We start from the raw sequence: 21,263 nt of genomic DNA on the forward strand, positions 1-21,263 counted from the left end.
ACCTGACAAATTTTTTTGTGTTATTTCCTCATTTTTTGTTAAAGTGGGAGAAGCACTGAACAATGTATCTGGGAGTGGCCGTAATATGGTATCCATCCACTGTGACCCTATAGGCTTTTTCTATCTCATACAATATAATATATAAAATTGGTACTATTGAATTAAGCAAATTTGCCAAAGTTTTTTTTTAAAAGGTACAGTGGTTACATACGCTTCAGGGTTACATACACTTCAGGTTACACACTCTGCTAACCCAGAAATAGTGCTTCAGGTTAAGAACTTTGCTTCAGGATGAGAACAGAAATCGTGCTCTGGCGGGGTGGCAGCAGCAGGAGGCCCCATTAGCTAAAGTGGTGCTTCAGGTTAAGAACAGTTTCAGGTTAAGTACGGACCTTCGGAACAAATTAAGTACCATGTATTCTGCTTCAGTCCCTTCTTTAATTCAATGCAGACTCCAATCATATTGCCTTAACGTATATTTTCTGCTTCTTCTAACCAAATTTTTAATGCCTGCATTCTCTTTTTAAAATTTCCTTAGAGTTTCTTTCATTAATTATAACCTGATTCATAGCTTTTGATTCAATTTTGGTGGTATCATCCAGGCAGGTTCTGAGACCAGCTTTTTGTGTGTGTGTCTCTAAAAGGTGCCATTAGTTTCAATTATTGTTTTTTGAAGGGAGACCTGTTGCTCTTTCGATGTTTGTCTGCAGACAGTTTTTCCGGGTCATATGGCCAGCATGGGGAAACCAGAAACTCTGTTTACCTTCCCGCCGGAGCGGTACCTATTTATCTACTTGCACTTTGACATGCTTTTGAACTGCTAGGTTGGCAGGAGCTGGGACCGAGCAACGGGAGCTCACCCCGTCGCAGGGATTCGAACCACCGACTTTCCAATTGGCAAGCCCTAGGCTCTGTGGTTTAGACCACAACGCCACCCCCATCCCTATATTCAGCTCTTAGATCAGCTCTTAGATGCTTTTTTAAAAAAGTACATACTTTAACACACCCAGGAATTTATACACACACATGCCACAGACAGATTATATTTGGGCTGCAGTAGTAGCCCTGCTTTACCTCAGAAACATCATATGAAAAAGAACAGCAGAGAACTTGGAATTTTGATGCAGTAAAGGCTTTATTTTGAAAGAGAAGAGACACGCAATCCCACAGTTTGAATACAGATGTGCAAAGGTTAGCAAGGCAGGTTAACAAGACAATGAGGACACTGAAATGTGGTGGTGTTGTTTTTTAAGGTAACATGAAGCAACCTGTGACAACACAGAGGACTAACACCTGCAAACATTGAGTAGAGTTTACTATTTGAAAAGCCTGTTAAACAATGTCACTACATTTTAATAGACAGCCTACAATGGTTGTTTTGGAACTGAGAAGGTGAGCAACAATGGACAAGTCTCTATGGTGAAGGCTTGCCCACACACCTTCCCCTACAACTGTAGCTACAGAGGAGCATTGGATTTCATGTATGCCACATTTCTCAGCTCAAACAGGGCAGGAGTGAGGCCACACGTGATATTCTTGCCCTTAGAACATGGCTCAGAGTCCAAAGTGTTGCAGTACGGTGGATGACAGGTGTGGATGAGTTTCCCAGTAGATGCAAAAACAGGTTCTTGAAGATAGAAGTTTTCATCCCTGGCCTGCAACTCAGGGGTTGTACAAGTTGAACATACATTTCTAGAAAGCACATCTATACATTCAGTGGATGTAACATATTCATTTCTTTCTCTGTCTTCTTCCTCAGATACATTCTGTGGACAGCGGTTTTGGGATTTAGAATCTCTGGCATGGGCTGCATCCACTCTGGCATCCAGACTGGAATTTCTGCGAATAGATGCTTGCAGAACTCAGGCGGGAGTTGTACCCCCCACGGCTTGCACCTTCATTGTAGGAAATCATGCGCGCACAAGGGTTGCATTGCTCAATGCCAAAGGGTTGGTCAGGGCAGTAGAGAGCTGGCCCAGGGATGGTCAGGACAAAGGGAGGTGGCTGAATCGTGACGGTGGAGGCAGGGCAGCTGGCGAAGCATTGGTTATATTGTGCAGACATCTTGGCTGAACTGGTTTCGTGGATCTGAAGGGACACATACAAGTAGGGAATGGATGAAGCGCACATGATTAAGAAATGAATGAATTTCACAGTGTTCAGGTTCACCAACAGACATTTATGTATGTGCAAATCTTCAGAGGTGAAAAAACAAACAATCTAATAAGGGGTTAAGGCCACATTGTATAGTAAAGAACCCCTGGATGGTTAAGTCTAGTCAAAGATGACTATGCGGTTGTGGCTCTCATCTCGCTTTCAGGCCGAGGGAGCTGGTGTTTGTCCACAGGCAGCTTTCTGGGTCATGTGGCCAGCATAACTAAACCGCTTCTGGTGCAATGGGACATTTCCATTGTGATGGAAACCAGAGCACACAGAAACACCTTAGCAGTACCTATTTATCTACTTGCACTGGCGTGCTTTCAAACTGCTAGGTTGGCAGGAGCTGGGACAGAGCAATGGGAGCTCACCCCATTGCAGGGATTCGAACAACCTTCTGATCGGCAAGCTCAAGAACCTCAGTGATTTAGACCACAGCGCCACCCACATCCCTATATTGTATAGTACTGATGAAACAAATTAGGAAATGGACATAAGAAGAGCCCTGTTGCTTCAGACCATTGGCCCTTCTCATCCAGCAACCTGCTCTTATAGTGGCCAACCAGGTGCCAATTGGAAGCTGGAAAGGAGAACCTGAGTGCAATAGCAAATCACTCCATTTGTGGTTCCCAGCAACTGGCACACAGAGGTATATTGGCATTGGCAATGGATGCTGAATATAGGCATTGTGGCCAGTAGCCACTGATACCATTATCCTCCACAAAGCCAACATCAGTCTACCTTTGTCCTACTCAGCATAGATCCACTGATTATTTAACAGGGACTATTTAGTTCTGCGATGGTGTCCTTCTGATGCTGTGGACTACAGCTCCCACTAACCCAAGCCACCTTGGCCAATTTCCAAGGAAAAGGGGCTTGTAGTTCAAAGCATCCAAAGTCTACACCTGCCTTAAGTCCATTCATTTCACTTGGCTTATTTTCAATATAACTTAATTAGATACAATCTATTTTTAAAAATACAATAAGAAAAGTTACTGGAGCACATGTTCCATCCCAGTATGTTTCCGAGCACAATTCAAAGTGTTGGTGCTGACCTTTGAAGCCCTAAATGGCCTTGGTCCTGTATACCTGAAGGAGTGTCTCCACTCCCATTGCTCAGCCCAGACACTGAGGTCCAGTGCTGAGGGCCTTCTGGTGGTTCCCTCATTGTGAGATTTGAGGTTACAGGGAACCAGGCAGAGGGCCTTCTCGGTAGTGGCACCCACCCTGTGGAACACCCTCCCAGCAGATGTCCAGGAAATAAGCAGCTATCCTATTTTTAAAAGACATCTGAAGGCAGCCCTGTTTAGGGAAGTTTTTTAAAAAAATATTTAATGCTGTATTGTTTTTAACACTTAATTGGGAGCCGCCCAGAGTGGCTGGGGAAACTCAGCCAGATGGGCAGGGTATAAATAAATTATCATCATCATCCTCATCATAGCCTATTGGAAACCTGCCACCAAGAACATGACCAGTTATTTCTAATCATTATTGGTAAATCTAAGGTATTACTAGTAGCATCAGCACCTCAACAGAAAAAGAAGTGGCTCTGATAGTTATTTCTTCTTCATTTCCACCTACTAACCAGCAGAGAGAACAAATATTAGATGCTGAACTATTCTGATGAGCCAGAATTTATTCATGTTTTAGTTAACAAAAAGGTAAGCTGGGGAGAAGGAAACCCAAAATTGCCCATAGGCTTGGTAGAAGTTAAAACATATTCCATCATGACTTACCAACTCTGCAGTGAAAAGAACTCAAGTGCAGTGTCTCTGCGTTGAAGGAATCGAGTGTTCTTGCTACGTTTCTTCAGGGTTTTTATAGACGGTTTCCAAGAAGATGATGCGTTTTGTTTTCACAAAGTTCTAATCCATTGCCAAATACATGTTTTCCACGTGAGTTAACACCCAAGTAGTTTCAAGGAGTGTTTTCACTATTCTCTTAATGACTGCTAATGTTTCAGCTTTTAGGTGGGGTTCTTTTGCGGAAATTGCTATGGGTCATTAATTTTTTCCCCAATGCGGTTTGGGGGGGGGTTGCTGTTTTCCAAGTTCAATCTTATTCAAAGCAGAGATGACCAAGCCACTTACTATTCTTATTTTTTGGGTGGGGGGAGTGGAGAAAAACAGCTAAGGATTTTTCATGGTAAGAGTAGGAGTTCTGAAAAGAAACAAAACTCACAGATGATGATGATGATGATGATGATGATGATGATGATTTCATTTATATCCCTTCCTCCCAGCCGGAGCCGGGCTCAGAGCAGCTAACAACAGTAAAAATAACACAGTTTACATAAAATCACAACCTGTTAATTGAAATACATTCTAAAATCAATTCATTCTAAAATCAATTCATTGTCAAATTAATGGCAACCATTGGGCTAGAGTTCTATGAAGATTACAGAAGGAGAGAAGGGGCCAGACTGTGTCTTGGGGGTCACTTATGTATCTAATGACTAAGGAAGTGGTATTGTGATTAACATAGATCTAGACTCAGACATAATTCTCATCGGGATCTGGAAAAGCTGCTAGCCAGATTTCCATGATTCAAAGATATCAAAAGGCAAAAGGCTTACTCTTCGGCTAATAGATCTTTTCCACTCATGGAACACGGGCAATAAGTTCATTTTGGCTTTACCTTCTCTTTGTTTTAACTCTTTGTTTAATTTTTCAAGCAAAGATAACAACAACAAAGATACTAATTCACAACATTGTTCTATGCATGCTTTAATAGAAGTGTAATTGAGTTTAAGATGTATTTTAATTTTTATGTGGAATTTAAATGTATTAATTTCTTCTTTCTTTTTTAAATAGAATTTGATTAAAGGTTTTTAACATATTAAGCAATAAAACCCCAAACTATTTAAAAACAACATATTAAAGGAAAAGAATAATGTAAATATATATATAAAATGCAACATTCATGATCCTCATAAAACTACAGTAGTACCTTGGTTCTCGAAATCAATCCGTTCTGGAAGTCCGTTCTTCTTCCAAAACATTCAAAAACCAAGGTGCAGCTTCTGATTGGCTGATTGGCCCCAGAAACAACGCCGACAGCCGAATAGGACATCCAGCTTCCGAAAAACGTTCAGAAACTGGAAGACTTACTTCTGGGTTTGTGGCATTTGGGAGCCAATTTGTTTGTCAGCTAAGCCATTCGGGAACCAAGGTACCACTGTAATTGTGTTTTATGAGGCTCATGAATATTGTATTTTATATTTTCTTTTTATTATGTGTCTATATATGTCCCTCTATCACAATTTCACAATGACAAACCTAGACAGCATCTTAAAAAGTAGAGACATCACCTTGCCAACAAAGGTCCATATAGTCAAAGCTATGGTTTTCCCAGTAGTGATGTATGGAAGTGAGAGCTAGACCATAAAGAAGGCTGATCATCAAAGAATTGATGCTTTTGAATTATGGTGCTGGAGGAGACTCTTGAGAGTCCCATGGATTGCAAGAAGATCAAACCTATCCATTCTGAAGGAAATCAGCCCTGAGTGCTCACTGGAAGGACAGATCGTGAAGCTGGGGCTCCAATACTTTGGCCACCTCATGAGAAGAGAAGACTCCCTGGAAAAGACCCTGATGTTGGGAAAGATGGAGGGCACAAGGAGAGGGGGACGACAGAGGACGAGATGGTTGGATAGTGTTCTCAAAGCTACCAGCATGAGTTTGACCAAACTGCGGAAGGCAGTGGAAGACAGAAGTGTCTGGCATGCTCTGGTCCATGGGGTCACGAAGAGTCGGACACGACTAAATGACTAAACAACATCACAATTTCACCTCAATCTTCCATCCATATACCAAGAGTTGATTCCCCCAGTGTGGTGTAGTGGTTAAGAGTGGTAGACTTGTAATCTGGTGAACCGGGTTCATGTCTCTGCTCCTCCACATGCAGCTGCTGGGTGACCTTGGGCTAGTCACACTTCTCTGAAGTCTCTCAGCCCCACTCACCTCACAGAGTGTTTGTTGTGGGGGAGGAAGGGAAAGGAGAATGTTAGCCGCTTTGAGACTCCTTTGGCTAGTGATAAAGCGGATATCAAATCCAAATGCTTCTTCTTCTTCTTCTCACCTGAGAGGTTTCCCACATTCCTCAGCCTCACACCCTGAGAAAACCCACTATGATCTTTTTCTCTCCCTCTTTTGATGTGCCATATGGTCTTAACTCAACACATGTACCACATGTACCATACACATTCTTGAATTGTTTCATAGTCTTACAGAAATCTAACCGGGCCAGTCTAGCCCTCTCGGGCATGTCTGAAACAGCCCTCTGGAAGCAGGCCAGTGATTACAAATGATGTTTGCTAATGATGGTTACAAATAATGGCTGGCAAGTGGCCCATCGAGTCTCCCCTTTGATGCCAGAGACGTAATGGAAGTTAAACATGTGTACCTGCCATCAGTTTTGCATAAATGGCCCAGCATGTCACAGCTGGATGCTCTTGACAAGGCTTGTATCAACCCTCCCTGGAAACAGAAGGATCAGAAAGTAAACAAACCTTGGGGAATAACGTTGTTTCTTGGCTTGAGGTGGAACGTTATTTATTCACTAAGCAATGGCCGCAGAAAATGACTTGGAGTAATTATAGCCATTTCAAGCCCTAGCAATTGGTTGTGGTTCGCTAAATACAGTTCCACGCAGAACACCCTGGAGGCTAGCAGAAAGAGTCTACTGAAAAGGAATTATTGCAATTCCTCTTGGTCAGATTGGTACACTTCAAGCCTGGTGTGTGTGTGTGAATGCAGCTTTCTAGGTCTCACTATCTGGCTCTCCCCTGACCACATGTCCTCACTTGTCCTGCTACACAGACACACACACACGCACGCGCGTTGGCTGTAATGTGTTCTTGAACTCAGAGAAGGGTATAGAATCATAGTCAAAGACTTGTCAAGCTGGAAGGACCTCTGAGGATCATCTAGTTCAACCCCCTGCAATGCAGGAATCTCAGCTAAAGCATCCATGTCACATGGACACCCAACCTCTGCTTAAACTTCCAATGGATGAGAGCCCACATGCTTCCAATGGAGCCCGTTCCCACTGTCAAACAGTTCTTTGTTTCAGAAAGTTCTTCCTGATGTTTGTCAGAATCTCCTTTCTTGTAAGATAATAATAATAATAATAATAATAATAATAATAATAATAATTAATATATTAATAATAATAATAATAATAATAATAATAATAATAATAATAATACCCCGCTCATCTGACTGGGCTTCCCCACCACTCTGGGCTATTTTCAACAAAATATTAAAATACAGCAATGTATCAAACATTAAATGCTTCCCTAAACAGGGCTGCCTTCAGATGTCTTCTAAAAGTCTGGTAGTTGTTGTTCTCTTTGAAGTCTGGTGGGAGGGCATTCCACAGGGCAGGTGTCACTGCCGAGAAGGCCCTCTGCCTGGTTCCCTGTAACTTGGCTTCTCGCAGTGAGGGAACTGCCAGAAGGCCCTCGGCACTGGACCTCAGTGTCCGGGTAGAACGATGGGGGTGGAGACACTCCTTCAGATATACTGGGCCGAGGCCATTTAGGGCTTTAAAGGTCAGCACCAACATTTTGAATAGTGCTCAGAAATGTACTGGGAGCCAATGTATGGAGGTCCTGGGCTGCCAAGAAGACAAGACCCCCCTCTAGGCCTTGCTGATGTGGTCCAAAGCAAAGCAGAGCAGTACATTTGCCTGCAGAAGTTCCTGGTGAAGCAGTATTTATCATTCCACTGCACTGGGAATTGTAGCTATGTGAGGGGAATATAAATAACCTGAGGACTCTCATTGACTGTAATAAACTACAGTTCCCAGAATTATTTGGGACAGCCATGACTGTTTAAAATGTGTGGCGTTGATATGACCTTCAACAGTTAGGAGGGTTTGTGTGCTTTTTTAAAAATAGCAACTGATAGGTAATAAATCTGAAAGCTAAAAATTCTGCATAGTATAAATGGTCTTCATTGCTCACCTGGAAAATAACAGTGAAGGGAGGGAACCTCAAAGCTCGTATCGCAAGACATGCTGCTTCAGGGAAGGGCCATAGCTCAGTTGTAGAGCATCTGCTTTGCACGCACAAGTTCACAAGTTCAATCTTCGGCATCTCCAAGGTAGGGCTGGGGAAAGGATCCAGCCTGAAGCCCCAGAAAGCCACTCCCAGTCAGTGTAGACAATACTGTTCCTCTGTTCCTATGGAAACTGGTGCCCATTGAAGGCAAGTCAAGAGGACAGAGATGTGAGAGAAACAGATATTGGAAAGAAAATCCATGCAACGTGCTATGGGTGGAGAAAGGGCCTTCAGCCATGTATCATAGTTTTGAGAGGTGGTGTTTCAGGCTTTTATGGTATGCGCACAAAAGTCTTGCAAATACCAAGGGAGTCCCTTTTTTGATCTATGGAATGTGGGTGTGCACCAGGAACACCCCAGTGATACAGTACTTCAGGGATCTCTGGTTTCATTTCGTGTTTCCTGTGCTGTTAGGTACAGGCAAATATGTCCATTTTGGGTTCTCTAAGGTCACATTCATGCCATGAGAAAGCAAGAAGGACCTATGTTCCATACCTTTCAACATTCCTCAGGTGAAAATAGGGACATTTTGTTTCACATCAGAGTGCTTCTCCTGCGGTCAAATACACTTATACACCTGTCACGTTGAGCAAATTAGAACTTCTCAGCCTAACCCACCTCACAGGATTGTTGCAAAGAAAGCAATGTGTGAGGGAAAGGGTCGTGTACAACACTTTCAATAGATAAATGGAATGAAATAAAATCGAGTTCCTGTCAAGGGAAAAGGCAGGAGATAATAAAGAGAGTGATCATGATAATGATAATAATGGAAACTATGAGAATGATCAGGAATATACCAGAAAGTAAATCTTATTGAACTCAGTGGGACTTACTTTTGAGTAAAATATGCTTAGGATTGCAGTGCAAGATTGCACCGCCTTCACCCAGTTACCTGGGAGTAAGTTTCAGGCACCTCAACTTCCCAAAAAGCAAAACGTGTGGGTCACCCTCATGGTTTCTGAGCTTTGATGTAGGAAGACCTGGTTGCATTCCAGGGCCTCAACTCATGAGAATATATGCAATGAGTTACAGCCTCTGCACTCTTTAGGAAATGTGTAAGATTTCCCATTTATCTCTAGATAGATGGATAGATAGATAGATAGATAGATAGATAGATAGATAGAGATAGATGAGAGATAGATTGATAGATAGATATAGATGATAGATAGAGATAGATGACAGTGATATATTTTACCTTGCTTATGAAATGTAATATAACAGAAAACAATTGCTGTAATTAGAAAGTGAAGGAAGGAAGACTCAGTAAAGGAGGGAAAGAACAAAGGAAGAAAAAAGGTAAGAGGAGAAACTGAGGAAAGAAAAAACAGGAAAGGGAAAATGAGGGGTAGATAGAGAGGGGAAATGAAGATGAAGGGAAGGGGAAATAAAGAAGAGAGGAAGAAAGAAAGAGGAAATGGAAGAAGGAAAGAGTAAAGAAATGGGGAGATAAGGAAGGGAAAGTGGGAGAGGTAGAAAAGGAAGGAGGAAAGGACAAAGGAGAAAAGGGAGAAAAAGGGAGAGGAAATACAGCTGCTCCTATGAGAAGCCCACTCTCCCCACTCAAGCTCCCTAGCTTGATATTCAGAGGCATAGTGTCTCCAGCGGTGGAGGAGGGGGCATGCCGATCATGGCAAATAGACATTGAAAACTTCATCCTGCACCAGATGGGGGATTTGAGCTCCACAATTTTTGGTAGCCTTATCTTTAGACCATTGAGAACATAAGACTATCCCTACTCAGCCAAACCAAAGGCCTATCCTGTTCTCACGGTGGCCAACCCTGGGGAAATGACTAGCACTGCTCCCTAATCTCTATCAGTTGCTAATGTCAACAAACAAGGGGGAAAGTGGAAAGAATTCACACACATGTGCACACGCACAGGCACACAAGACAATTACAAACGATATAATAATATGTGCGCTGAGAACATCCAATTGCGCAAGTGAGCAATCAAAAATATCCGTGTTGAGAGAGAAATGTTTACTATTACTGCTACTATCCATATCACTGATTATTTTATTTTCTTCAAAGATCTGAAACTATATCAGGAAGAACCATGTGTTCTGCCATTCTTGTATATAAATACACATAGTCAAGCTAAGTCTCTAGATCTGGTGCAGAGTCTGATTTTATAACCATCTTGATACAATCACATTGTTGGCTATGTTTATGTGCAGCCATCACCTGCAATAAATATATTTAGTCTTCACGGAACACTTTCCTCTCCTCTTGAATTTTTTCAGGTGTTATTCCATCCCACCCCACCCCAACAAAAGAACCACAAAATGTTGTTGGGTTTTGTTTTTCTTGTGTGTATTTTTTTGCAGTTGTACTTGTGGAACTAATAAAACCAACACCCCAAATCACCTTTGAAACACTTGACCCATAACACTAACAGGACCCCACCTATGAGGCAATGGGGTGAAACATCAACAATGAGGAGGAAGAGTTACGAATCACGACGTCACTCCTTGAAACCAGTTGAGTGTTACTCAAGGAAAAATTGCCTATGGAAATTAATTAGAATCTGATGCATCATCTTCTCAGGAACCATATAAAAACCCAGAGGACACTGAGGAACCTCATCAGATTCCCTCAGCACAGAGACACTCCATTTGAGATCTTGCAGAAACTGGTAAGCTTAGCTGAGATACTTGGGCAAATCGTATTGGTGGTTTTGATTTTTTCTTTCTCAAGTTATCATTTAGTAATGTGTTGATTTGCCATCTACCTGGTTTTCTCTCTCCCTCTCTCTTGGGGTAGCCAACCTTTTGCCCTCTAGGAGTTGTGGATTACAACTCCCATCAGTCTTAGCAAGCATGGCCATCAGGGCTTATGAGAATTGTAGCCTCAGAATAACTGAAGGTGTGTGTGTGTGTGTGTGTGTGTGTGTGAGAGAGAGAGAGAGAGAGAGAGAATGCTAATGCTTATCTATCTAATAGATTTAATATCTACTATTCAGCAAATGGTCCCAGAGCGGGTCTCAATAATAAAATCTATGATTATACTGAAATATTGATTAGGTCCCCTCTAATATTCAATATAATATTCCAGTTTATTTTCTTTATTTTTGTTGGGCTGTATCCGACTAAGTTATATTCAAAGTAGGTCCACTGATATTAATGGACCTGAGAGAATCATTTCCATTAATTAAAATGGATTTCCTCTGAGTAGAACTGTTGGCTACAGCTCATCATTTTTCTTCCATCCGTGAATTAGGCACTATTGCAGTCTGGTCACCAGTTCCTTCCCCAATGTATCCTGTATTCCTCCCAACTGCTGTTGATTCTTGAATGTCTTTTGGAAATTTGAACATGGATTCTTTGAGATTCAATTCACCCTTGTACACTTTTATCTACTCCCCGCCCTGATGTCTTCTTTCAGATCCACACAACCAGTTCAGCAAATATGTCTGCCCAGTGGAACCAATGCTTCGCCAGCTGCCCTGCCTCCACCGTCACAATTCAGCCACCTCCCTTTGTCCTGACCATCCCAGGGCCAGCTCTCTACTGCCCTGACCAACCCTTTGGCATTGAGCAATACAACCCTTGCGCTCGTATGATTCCATACCACGAGGGGGCACGACGTGGTGGATACAGCTCCTTCTACGGTGGTCCAGCCTCTGGTCTGAGCTCAACGAGCATCTATTCCAAAAGATTTGAGGGTGGATGCAACTCTTGCCAGTGATATTGAAGCTCTGAAGACCTCTATCCACAGAATGAATGTGTTGAGGAGCATGGACTAAGAAATCAAGAGAATGGCTCCACTGATTTTGTAGGCATAGTTTCTAGAAATGTATGTTGGACATGTACAACCGTTGTGTTATAAGCTAGAGGTTTTCAAAACCTTTAACCTTCAAGGGCCCTGTTCTACCTTGCTGTGAATCGCCTGTGCATCTGTCAAGAACAAGTATTGCATCACTGAGCATTCTTCTTCGGTTCTTCTTGGGCCCTGATGAGGTCCTGTTGCTCTGCTAGGGCTCACATGGAGGCAATGTTCCTCAATGGCTACAGATTTGGGGAGACAAACATGGGCAAACTATGTGCCAGCATCTATAGATCTCCTTGTGAAAATCCTGATTAAATTTTTGAGGATGTCACCATTTGTAAACCACTGTTGTGGGCTATTTATGTAAATTTAAAAACAACAACCAGAAATTGGAAAGCAAGTTCCATTGCACATGGCGCTTTCAAAAACATCTTCAGTGAAGGCAGATGGTCCTCCATGTAGAAACATGGTGATGTACTGTCTTATTACTGTTCCATGAGTTCAATGTATAGCTGTTTCTGATTTTGATGTTTTGTGCAAACCTGAGACTTCAAACTGTGGATCTCCCTTCCCTTTCAAAATAAAGCTTTTATTGCATCATCATCACCCCTGTTTTCCTTATTGTTGCATATGCTCATGTTAATTTTAATCGAAAAGTGGGTCTTCTCTGGGAAAATGGAGGTGATACATTTAAATGCTGAGGAACAAGGATAGCCAATGGGGTGAACTCCAGATGTGGACTACAATTCCCATCATCCCCAACCCCAACCATCATGATCAACAGCAGTGGGTGATGGGAGTTGTAGTATAGGAAATATCTGGAGGGCACCATATTGGTTATCCCTGCTGAGGAACATAGACACCGTCTTGTTCAATTGGATCAAAGGACTATTCTAGAATGCTGTATCTAAGGCAGGGGTCAGCAAACTTTTTCAGCAGGGGGCCAGTCCACTGTACCTCAGACCTTATGGGGGGGCAGACTATATTTTGGGGGGAAAATGAATGAATTTGCATGCCCCACAAATAAAAGGACACATTCTACTCATGTAAAAACACACTGATTCCCGGACTATCCGCAGTCCAGATTTACAAGGCGATTGGGCCGGATCCAGCCCCCAGGCCTTAGTTTGCCTAACCATGATCTAAGGGCTTATCCAGATTTCCTTTTCCACTGTGCTTTTCAGGCCCAGGTACTTTAAAGTTCTGTGTCTGAGGGTTTTTGTTTGTTTGTTTGCTTGTTTTTTGTTTGTTTTTTTCCTGGGAAAATCCACATTTCACTGCAAAACCTGAGGAAAGCTCCAGGACAAAATATATATATATCAAATAATCAAAATCAAACCACAAACAAACAAGCAATGTTCCGACATGGAGCTTTAGGTCCTAGACCTATGCCTACAGATAGGGTACAAAAGAGATTCTGGATGAGCCCCAGCAGTCTCTGGCTGCATCAGTAGAGACTTGCCCATTCAAACAAATGGGACACTGCTCTATCAACCCTCAGTCCCAATTAGTACCTGCCATCAAAGGCTCACTGCTGTCCTAGGACTCAGCAAGGAGGAGGGTAGGAACAAAACTCAAGCCTGCCATTCGTTCTGGGTCCATCTTTCTTTCTTTCTTTCTTTCTTTCTTTCTTTCTTTCTTTCTTTCTTTCTTTCTTTCTTCCTTTTCTGAGGGGTGGGATGCTAATATAGCTCAAGGAGTCTTCTTAATGAGTCTCCCAGTGGGGCAGTGCCCACCAAAACCAATTAGTTAAGAGATGTATCCGTTCCCTGTGTTCTATCAGTTTTAGCATCTACAAATAGTAAAAATAGATGACCCAAGGAAAATACAGCCCATTCTTACTTCAATTTCCAATGTTGTTTCTTCCCAGCATTTTCTAATTTTAGGGCACATCCAAAATACATGCCATATCCCAGTGCTTGTGCCTTAAAAGCTCCAAGAGGCACCACTCACTGTTCTGTATAACCAATTAAGGCACTGTGGTGTTAGGTGCCTGTGTCTCTGTCAAGGCTTCAGGAAAGCTACCCCCCCCTCCCCGGTTGTAGCAAGAGCAGAGAAAAGAAGATAGAGTTCTTTTTAATGATTAGGATTGTATTCAATCCTAATAGTGAGAGACAAAAGAACACAACAAGCCTTAACAATGGTGTTGCTCAAAGCTGGGCTCCACCCCCCTGCTTCCTAGCAAAGCCATTTCCTGCTCCCTGGGAGATGCCGTTGTGGGCTGGGAGGAAGAAGAAGAAGAAGAAGAAGAAGAAGAAGAAGAAGAAGAAGAAGAAGAAGAAGAAGAGGAGGAGGAGTTTGGATTTGATATCCCGCCTTTCACTCCCTTTAAGGAGTTTCAAAGAGGCTAACATTCTCCTTTCCCTTCCTCCCCCACAACAAACACTCTGTGAGGTGAGTGGGGCTGAGAGACTTCAAAGAAGTGTGACTGGCCCAAGGTCACCCAGCAGCTGCATGTGGAGGAGCGGAGACTCGAACCCGGTTTCCCAGATTACGAGACTACCGCTCTTAACCACTACACCACACTGGCTCTCCCTCCCCATGAGCATAGAGCAGGATCGCCCCTTTGCTATTGGATGGTCCTGGGCCACATCAGCCTTAGGCCATCCAGCTCGGGATATTTAAACTGCCCATGGATGAGGTCTCGCCCCTGTTTTTCTCCCTGCTCTGCCAGTTATCTCGTCCTCTCTCCCTTAGGTTAGGCTCTTTTATTTCTTGACCTTGCTATGGACCTTGGTTGGTTGTCTTGGTTGTCCAAGGGGCCTGGTAGGAATTTTTCCACTTGTCAAATTGGCACTGGCCATTTGCTTTTTTCGCCTACCTCGTAACAAATTGTCACAGCTTTGTAAGGTTTGGTGGTTAGGCATTGGAGTACTCGGTTGAAGGGGAGGGGAGGTAGTGGCCATCAACTACCCCTCCTAATTCAAGGGTATTCTATTAAAGGATTCAGGGGGGCGTGGTCTCCGTCCAAAGCCCCAGACGGGGGCTAGGACCATGGCACGACCCTGAGGGAGTCCCTAGTTGATGTGCATCATCAGGGCTCTCCCTCCTGGTGGTTAACCCTGACAAGACTCCTGCAGACGGGCAGGAGTCAGATATAGTTGTGTGGTTTCCAATGTCTAAGCCAATACCACTCACATTCTGTAACCAATAAAGTTGTGGCCTTCCCCCCCCCCCCATTAACCAAAAATACTGTTTCATGTGTCTTTATTCCACTTCCCGGGAAGGTTTGGGACCTTGCCACGCAGCAGCACTTTCCCTTACGGTGGCCACCTGTGGTCAAATGTCTCTGATTCCGTTGTTCCTGCACCCTTAATGATTGCCAAGTTCTGGGGGCAGGAGGATCAGAAATACTCTCCAGTGACAATGTGTCAGCTGGTTGACCTTCCACACATACACTCTTCTTCTAGCACTTCCCGACTCTTTTGTCTGCCTGTCTCTGAGCTGTGACTTCCCTCAAACTCCTCAAAGCCCTGCTGTAATTCAATACTGCATTCCTCTCCTTCTGCAGAGTCAGGAGAAGTGGGGCGGTGATCTCCACCATTCCTCCTCCTCTCTCTTGCCCTCTTGAGTCCAATCCCTGACAATCTCTTTGGATGCAGTAAATGCTCTACTTCAGCATCCCTGATGGATTGGGCCATCCAGCTTCTCCTTAAATGCCTCCAGCAAAGGAGAACCCACCTTTCAATGCATCCAGTGGTGGCTGGTCCATTAGGGAAAATCAGGGCACTGCCCCACCTACCTCAGTCTGCCCTCACCCAGTCCCCAACTGCCTGCAAACTTACTTAGGGGGTGACTCTGCCTATCATTGTCTCTGGCTCCATCTATGTCTCTCTGCCGCCCCATTGGGCACCAGCCACCACTGCACTATGGGACACTGACAGTGCATGAATCCTTGATCTGAGAGAACAAGACCATGCTTATGTCCTTCAGCCCTGAACTTGATTCATTTCCCCAGGAAAGATGATATCCTGGGTTAAAAGTAAGTAAGAGAAAATGACCGTCGGAGGAAACACTGGGTTTTTGATGCAGGAAATGACTTTATTTTGAAAGAAAAGTGAAACATCTGGTAGTACAGGGGTACAAAATCAGATATAGCACAGAAAGCATTGAGGATGTTGCCTCTGCAAGCTGGAGGTCCGCCTGCCACATTGCTGAGTTGAGACTGCTTTTTTTTTCTTTTCTTTTTGAGATAGGAAATAGACTGCAAGAAGTTGTTTTCTGAGGAACATGGGTGTCCCTTAGAAGCTTATCAGGGATCTCTCAGTGAGAATATTAGTAGTTGTGGGAAAGTGTCCTGCAAGCATGGCTTGCTCAACCATCTCTGACCATACTCTTGTGCCACAGTGTTGGTGTTTTCTATAGTACATATTCAGCTCAGGCAACAATGGAACCAAAAAAAAACTCATCAGTACCCAAAATGAACTGAATGCAATGCTTAGACTATGATCCAGAGTCTCTCTGTGACACACTGATGTTCCTTGGCAGGTGTAAATCAATGTTCTCAGAAACAGATTTTCTTTAACTTAAAAAAGGCCTGTAACACACACATTATAAATGGTGAGCATGGATTTCTAACCTCAATGGGCCGTACCCTATGTAAGGTCTACTCAAAGTAGACTCATTAAAATTAATGGACATGGCTAACTTAGATCCATTAAAATAAACTGACATGGCAAATTTAGATCTATCAATTTCAATGGGTTCACTCTGAGAAGAACATCACTGGAGACAACCCAATATCTGTAACAGATCCCGTCTCTTGGTTCCAAATTCTCCGCTTTCCATAATCTTCATCCTGTGGTTCCTGGGTCTAGAAACGTCGGCTAGAGCTGCTTTCCTTCTGGGTTCTGGGCAGTGACTTCTGAGACTGGCGGCTTGAGGAGGTGTAACCAGTGGAGACGGAGCTGTATCCACCACGAGCTACCTCCTCACTGGATTGGATGGCAGCACAAGGGTTGCACTGCTCGATGCAAAGTGGTTGGTCAGGGCAGTAGAGGGCTGGTCCAGGGATGGTCAGGACAAAGGGAGGTGGCTGAATTGTGACGGTGGAGGCAGGGCAGCTGGCATAGCATTCGTTCCTTCCACAAGACATCTTTGCAGGAGTGGTGCCTGGATCTAAAGGAAGAGATTAGAGTGGGAGTTAGGAGCTGGGAAATATAGATCATAGGAGCATTAGGAACTGCTTAAAGAACATAAGAAGAAGAAAAAGAGTTTGGATTTGATATCCCGCTTTATCACTACTCAAAGGAGTCTCAAAGCAGCTAGCATCCTCCTTTCCCTTCCTCCCCCACAACAAACACTCTGTGAGGTGAGCGAGGCTGAGAGACTTCAGAGAAGTGTGAGTAGCCCAAGGTCACCCAACAGCTGCATGTGGAGGAGCGGGGAAGCGAACCCAGTTCACCAGATTACAAGTCTACCTCTCTTAACCACTACAACACACTGGGGGGATTCAATTAACTCATTTTCAGAGACATACTGCCTCCAACAGTGGTGGCAGAACACAGCCATTATGGCTTATCCTCCATGAATTTGTCTAATCCAGGGACATCCAACTCCCAAGAGACTGTGATCTACTCACAGAATAAAAAAACACCTGGCAGTGATCTATCCCTTGGGGGGTGGGGTTCAGGTCAAAATTGTTGACCTTTTTTATTTTTTAGGGAGGGTTAAACCTCCCAAGGATCAACCAGTCAATCGCGGCTGGACCGGTTGGACATCCTTGGTTGGATGAGGCCAATAGCTCATCTAGTTCAGCATCCTGTTCACACAGTGGTCACCCAGATACCTATGGGAAACCTGCAAGCAGGACCCCAGCACAAGAGAGCTCCACTCTCCAAAATGCACATTTAGTTTCTACCCTTTGGCAACTAGCAAAAGATAGGAAAGTTCCTCTGCTGAGAATATGGATGACTTTGGGTTGCATCTAAGATCAGACCCCCTGGAATTAATGAACCTAAGTGGCTCATGTCCATGATCGTCAATGGTCCATTCTGAGTAGGACAAACATGGGATAAAGCCATTTTTTCAAAATCGATGAACCAACAGCAACCCAGAGGAAAGAAAATCAAAGGCAAATTTAGAGAGGGGAGAAATCACCAAGAGCTTCTGCGCAAGTTAGGAAGTATATAAGCAAAACTTACCAGGTTCTGCAATGAGAAGAACTCGAGTGGGATGTCTCAAGAGTCGAGAGAAGTTGATAGTTTTGCTCGGGATCTTCTGGCTTTTTATATCATCCTGGAGGGGAGGTGCGCTTTCTTTTCATTAAGCTCTAATTAGCTGCGAACAACATTTTTCTACATGCAACACCCAAAAGTTGTTTCAAGAAGTGATTTCATTATTTGTAACTGTTCACCTTCCTTTGCTCATTGGCTCTTCATCAACGTGCACCCCATAGGTGGGGTCCTTCCTGTGGGTCGAATGCTCCCGAAGTCATTCTTTTGTCCACGTCAGAGTCAGAACAGCCTTCGTCACATTGCAGCCCAATTTCCTGGGTGTGCAATTGCTTGTGATTCTTAAATGGTGGTTCAGCGGTGAGGTCAACAGAGTCAGGGGAAGTTCAACCTGCTCCCAAAAGAAGGGGCTATGATCTCCTGCTTCCCAGGCAATGGAGGATCACATCCCCTTCCCCATTTCTTGCAAAATAATGCAAAATAAATTGAGTATTGGAATGCAATATAAATTGAATGCAAAATAAATTGAGTATTGTATGAATTTCAGTTGGAAACTAACAAATTCACACTTCTGGAACCAACATGTGAACCAACAAGCAATTATCTTTCAAAATGCACCATTCATAAGTAGGCACTGATAGTCTTCTCCTACATGGTTTTGTCTAGTCCAGGGGTCAGCAAACTTTTTCAGCAGGGGGCCACTGTCCCTCAGACCTTGTGGGGGGCCAGACGATTTTTTTTTTTTGGGGGGGAGAACATTCCTCTTCACCTAAGCCAGGGGTCAGCAAACTTTTTCAGCAGGGGCCAGATCCACTGTCCCTCAGACCTTGTGGGCGGCCAGACTATATTTTGGAAAGAAAAAAAAAGAATGAATTCCTATGCCCCACAAATAACCCAGAGATGCATTTTAAATAAAAGCACACATTCTACTCATGTAAAAACACCAGGAAGGCCCCACAAATAACCCAGAGACGCATGTTAAATAAAAGGACACATTCTACTCATGTAAAAATATGCTGGTTCCCGGACCGTCCGCGGGCCGGATTGAGAAGGTGATTGGGCCGCATCCGGCCCCTGGGCCTTAGGTTGTCTGCCCATGGTCTAGTCCATCACCCATTTCTGCAGCCAAGCAATGGAGACCAAAATGCATATATTAGGGGAAAGTGTGCATAAAATGCATATATTATGAAATAATGTTAAAGAACAACAGTGTTATTAAAACAGAGCATTGGAACACGAATCCCCAAGCAGTTTTTATTTATGCTAGCTAGCAAGCTAGCTATTTATTTATTTATTTATTTATTTATTTAGTGATGCAATTTCTTATGTTTTTCCATAGGGTTTGATCAAAGTAACTTTGTATGTTGCACATCACCTTGTCATATTTTAAAATATAAAGTGCAGTCTATAATTATTTAAATAAATAAGCTATGAAAATGCATTATATTTTTTTTGGGGGGGGGGGAACCCCTTGCAAAAAAATATGCATAGGTTAGGAAAAACTGCAAGTGGGAATGTGTACATTGGTAGAAAATTGCAATAAATTGCTGGTGAATTTTCACAAGGTTTTTTAAGTTATTATTTTTTTTAAGTGCCACAAAACTGCTGGAAATGTGAATAGCTGAATTTAAGACTGGAAAAAAGAGAAACTGAAAGAAACCAAAATTGACTGATTTGTCCATCTCACATATTCAGATTTTATTTTACTGTTTTTTATTACATCTAAATTGGGGGGGGGGGGTTAAAGTTGCTGACTTATCTTGAATCGAGTTAGACCTTGAAAAGCTAATTGCTGAGCCTAAAAGTATCGTTCTTTCTGATAATCCCCCTTTAGACAGTCATTGTATCTCCCAAAGAACCTTGGGAACTGTAGTTTGTTAGTGGTGATTAGAGCTATTAGGTAGGGTTGCCGTATTTCGAAAAGTTAAAACCAGGACACCCCAAAAGTTGTTGAGCTGTTTTTAGGAAGGCCCCCAAATTGTTGAGCCTTTTTTTAGGAAACCACCAAAAAAGATCACCACCTTTCAGAAATAAAATTCTCCCCGGACATCCACCTTTGAAATTCTGGTAATGTCCGGGAAAATCTGGACGTATAGCAGCCCTGCATTAGAACACCCCTATTTCCCTCACAGTTACAATTCCAACAGTGGTTTAGCACTCCAAGTGTCCCTATTTTCGAAGGACAGTCCCAGATTTACAGAAGCTATCCCAGTTTCTGATTTGATCCCAGAATGTCCCGCTTTTCCTTATAGAATCATAGAGTTGGAATACACCACAAGGGCCATTGAGTCCAACCCCCTGCCAAGCAGGAAACACCATCAGAGCACTCCTGACATATGGTTGTCAAGCCTCTGCTTAAAGACCTCCAAAGAAGGAGACTCCACCACACTCCTTGGCAGCAAATTCCACTGTCAAACAGCTCTTACTGTCAGGAAGTTCTTCCTAATGTTTAGGTGGAATCTTCTTTCTTGTAGTTTGGATCCATTGCTCCGTGTCCGCTTCTCTGGAGCAGCAGAAAACAACCTTGCTCCCTCCTCTATATGACATCCTTTTATATATTTGAACATGGCTATCATATCACCCCTTAACCTCCTCTTCTCCAGGCTAAACATGCCTAACCTCCTCTTCTCCAGGCTAAACATGCCCAGCTCCCTTAGCCGTTCCTCATAAGGCATCGTTTCCAGGCCTTTGACCATTTTGGTTGCCCTCCTCTGGACACGTTCCAGTTTGTCAGTGTCCTTCTTGAACTGTGGTGCCCATCCTTAGGATGCCCCTGTTTTCATCTGAGAAATGTTGGAGGGTATGGAATAGGCCATCTCTATTTCCAACAACAACACATCCTTTATTAGGCATAGCAAACCACACATTATCAAACAGACACTGTATACAAATTGTGCAAAATACGAGCTCAACATAACAAAGTTTGTCCCAGTCAGATCTTAAACTCCAGAAAAAATCAATTTCCATAAGTAATACAATACAATACTACCACATCACCAATAAATTAAGAACCACTAAATCTCTTTATAATGGCCCAGTCTTTCTACATGGACATCACTCAAAAATTCAGCCACTATTAAAGTAATTTGATCATCTCTATT

General features: G+C 43.2%; 1 long non-coding RNA gene across 1 annotated transcript; it reads right to left on the bottom strand.

The window, feature by feature from the left end:
- Nucleotides 1-1,116: 1,116 nt before the first annotated feature.
- On the bottom strand, nucleotides 1,117-4,001 carry LOC310665982. The gene is made up of 2 exons (XR_014505736.1): nucleotides 3,894-4,001; nucleotides 1,117-2,088 (listed from the first exon to the last, which is right to left on the bottom strand). It is a non-coding gene; the product is annotated as an uncharacterized lncRNA (long non-coding RNA).
- Between the last annotated feature and the right edge of the window lie 17,262 nt (nucleotides 4,002-21,263).

Source organism: Podarcis tiliguerta (assembly GCF_965153285.1).
Source record: "Podarcis tiliguerta genome assembly, chromosome: 16".
Lineage (NCBI taxonomy): Eukaryota > Metazoa > Chordata > Lepidosauria > Squamata > Lacertidae > Podarcis > Podarcis tiliguerta.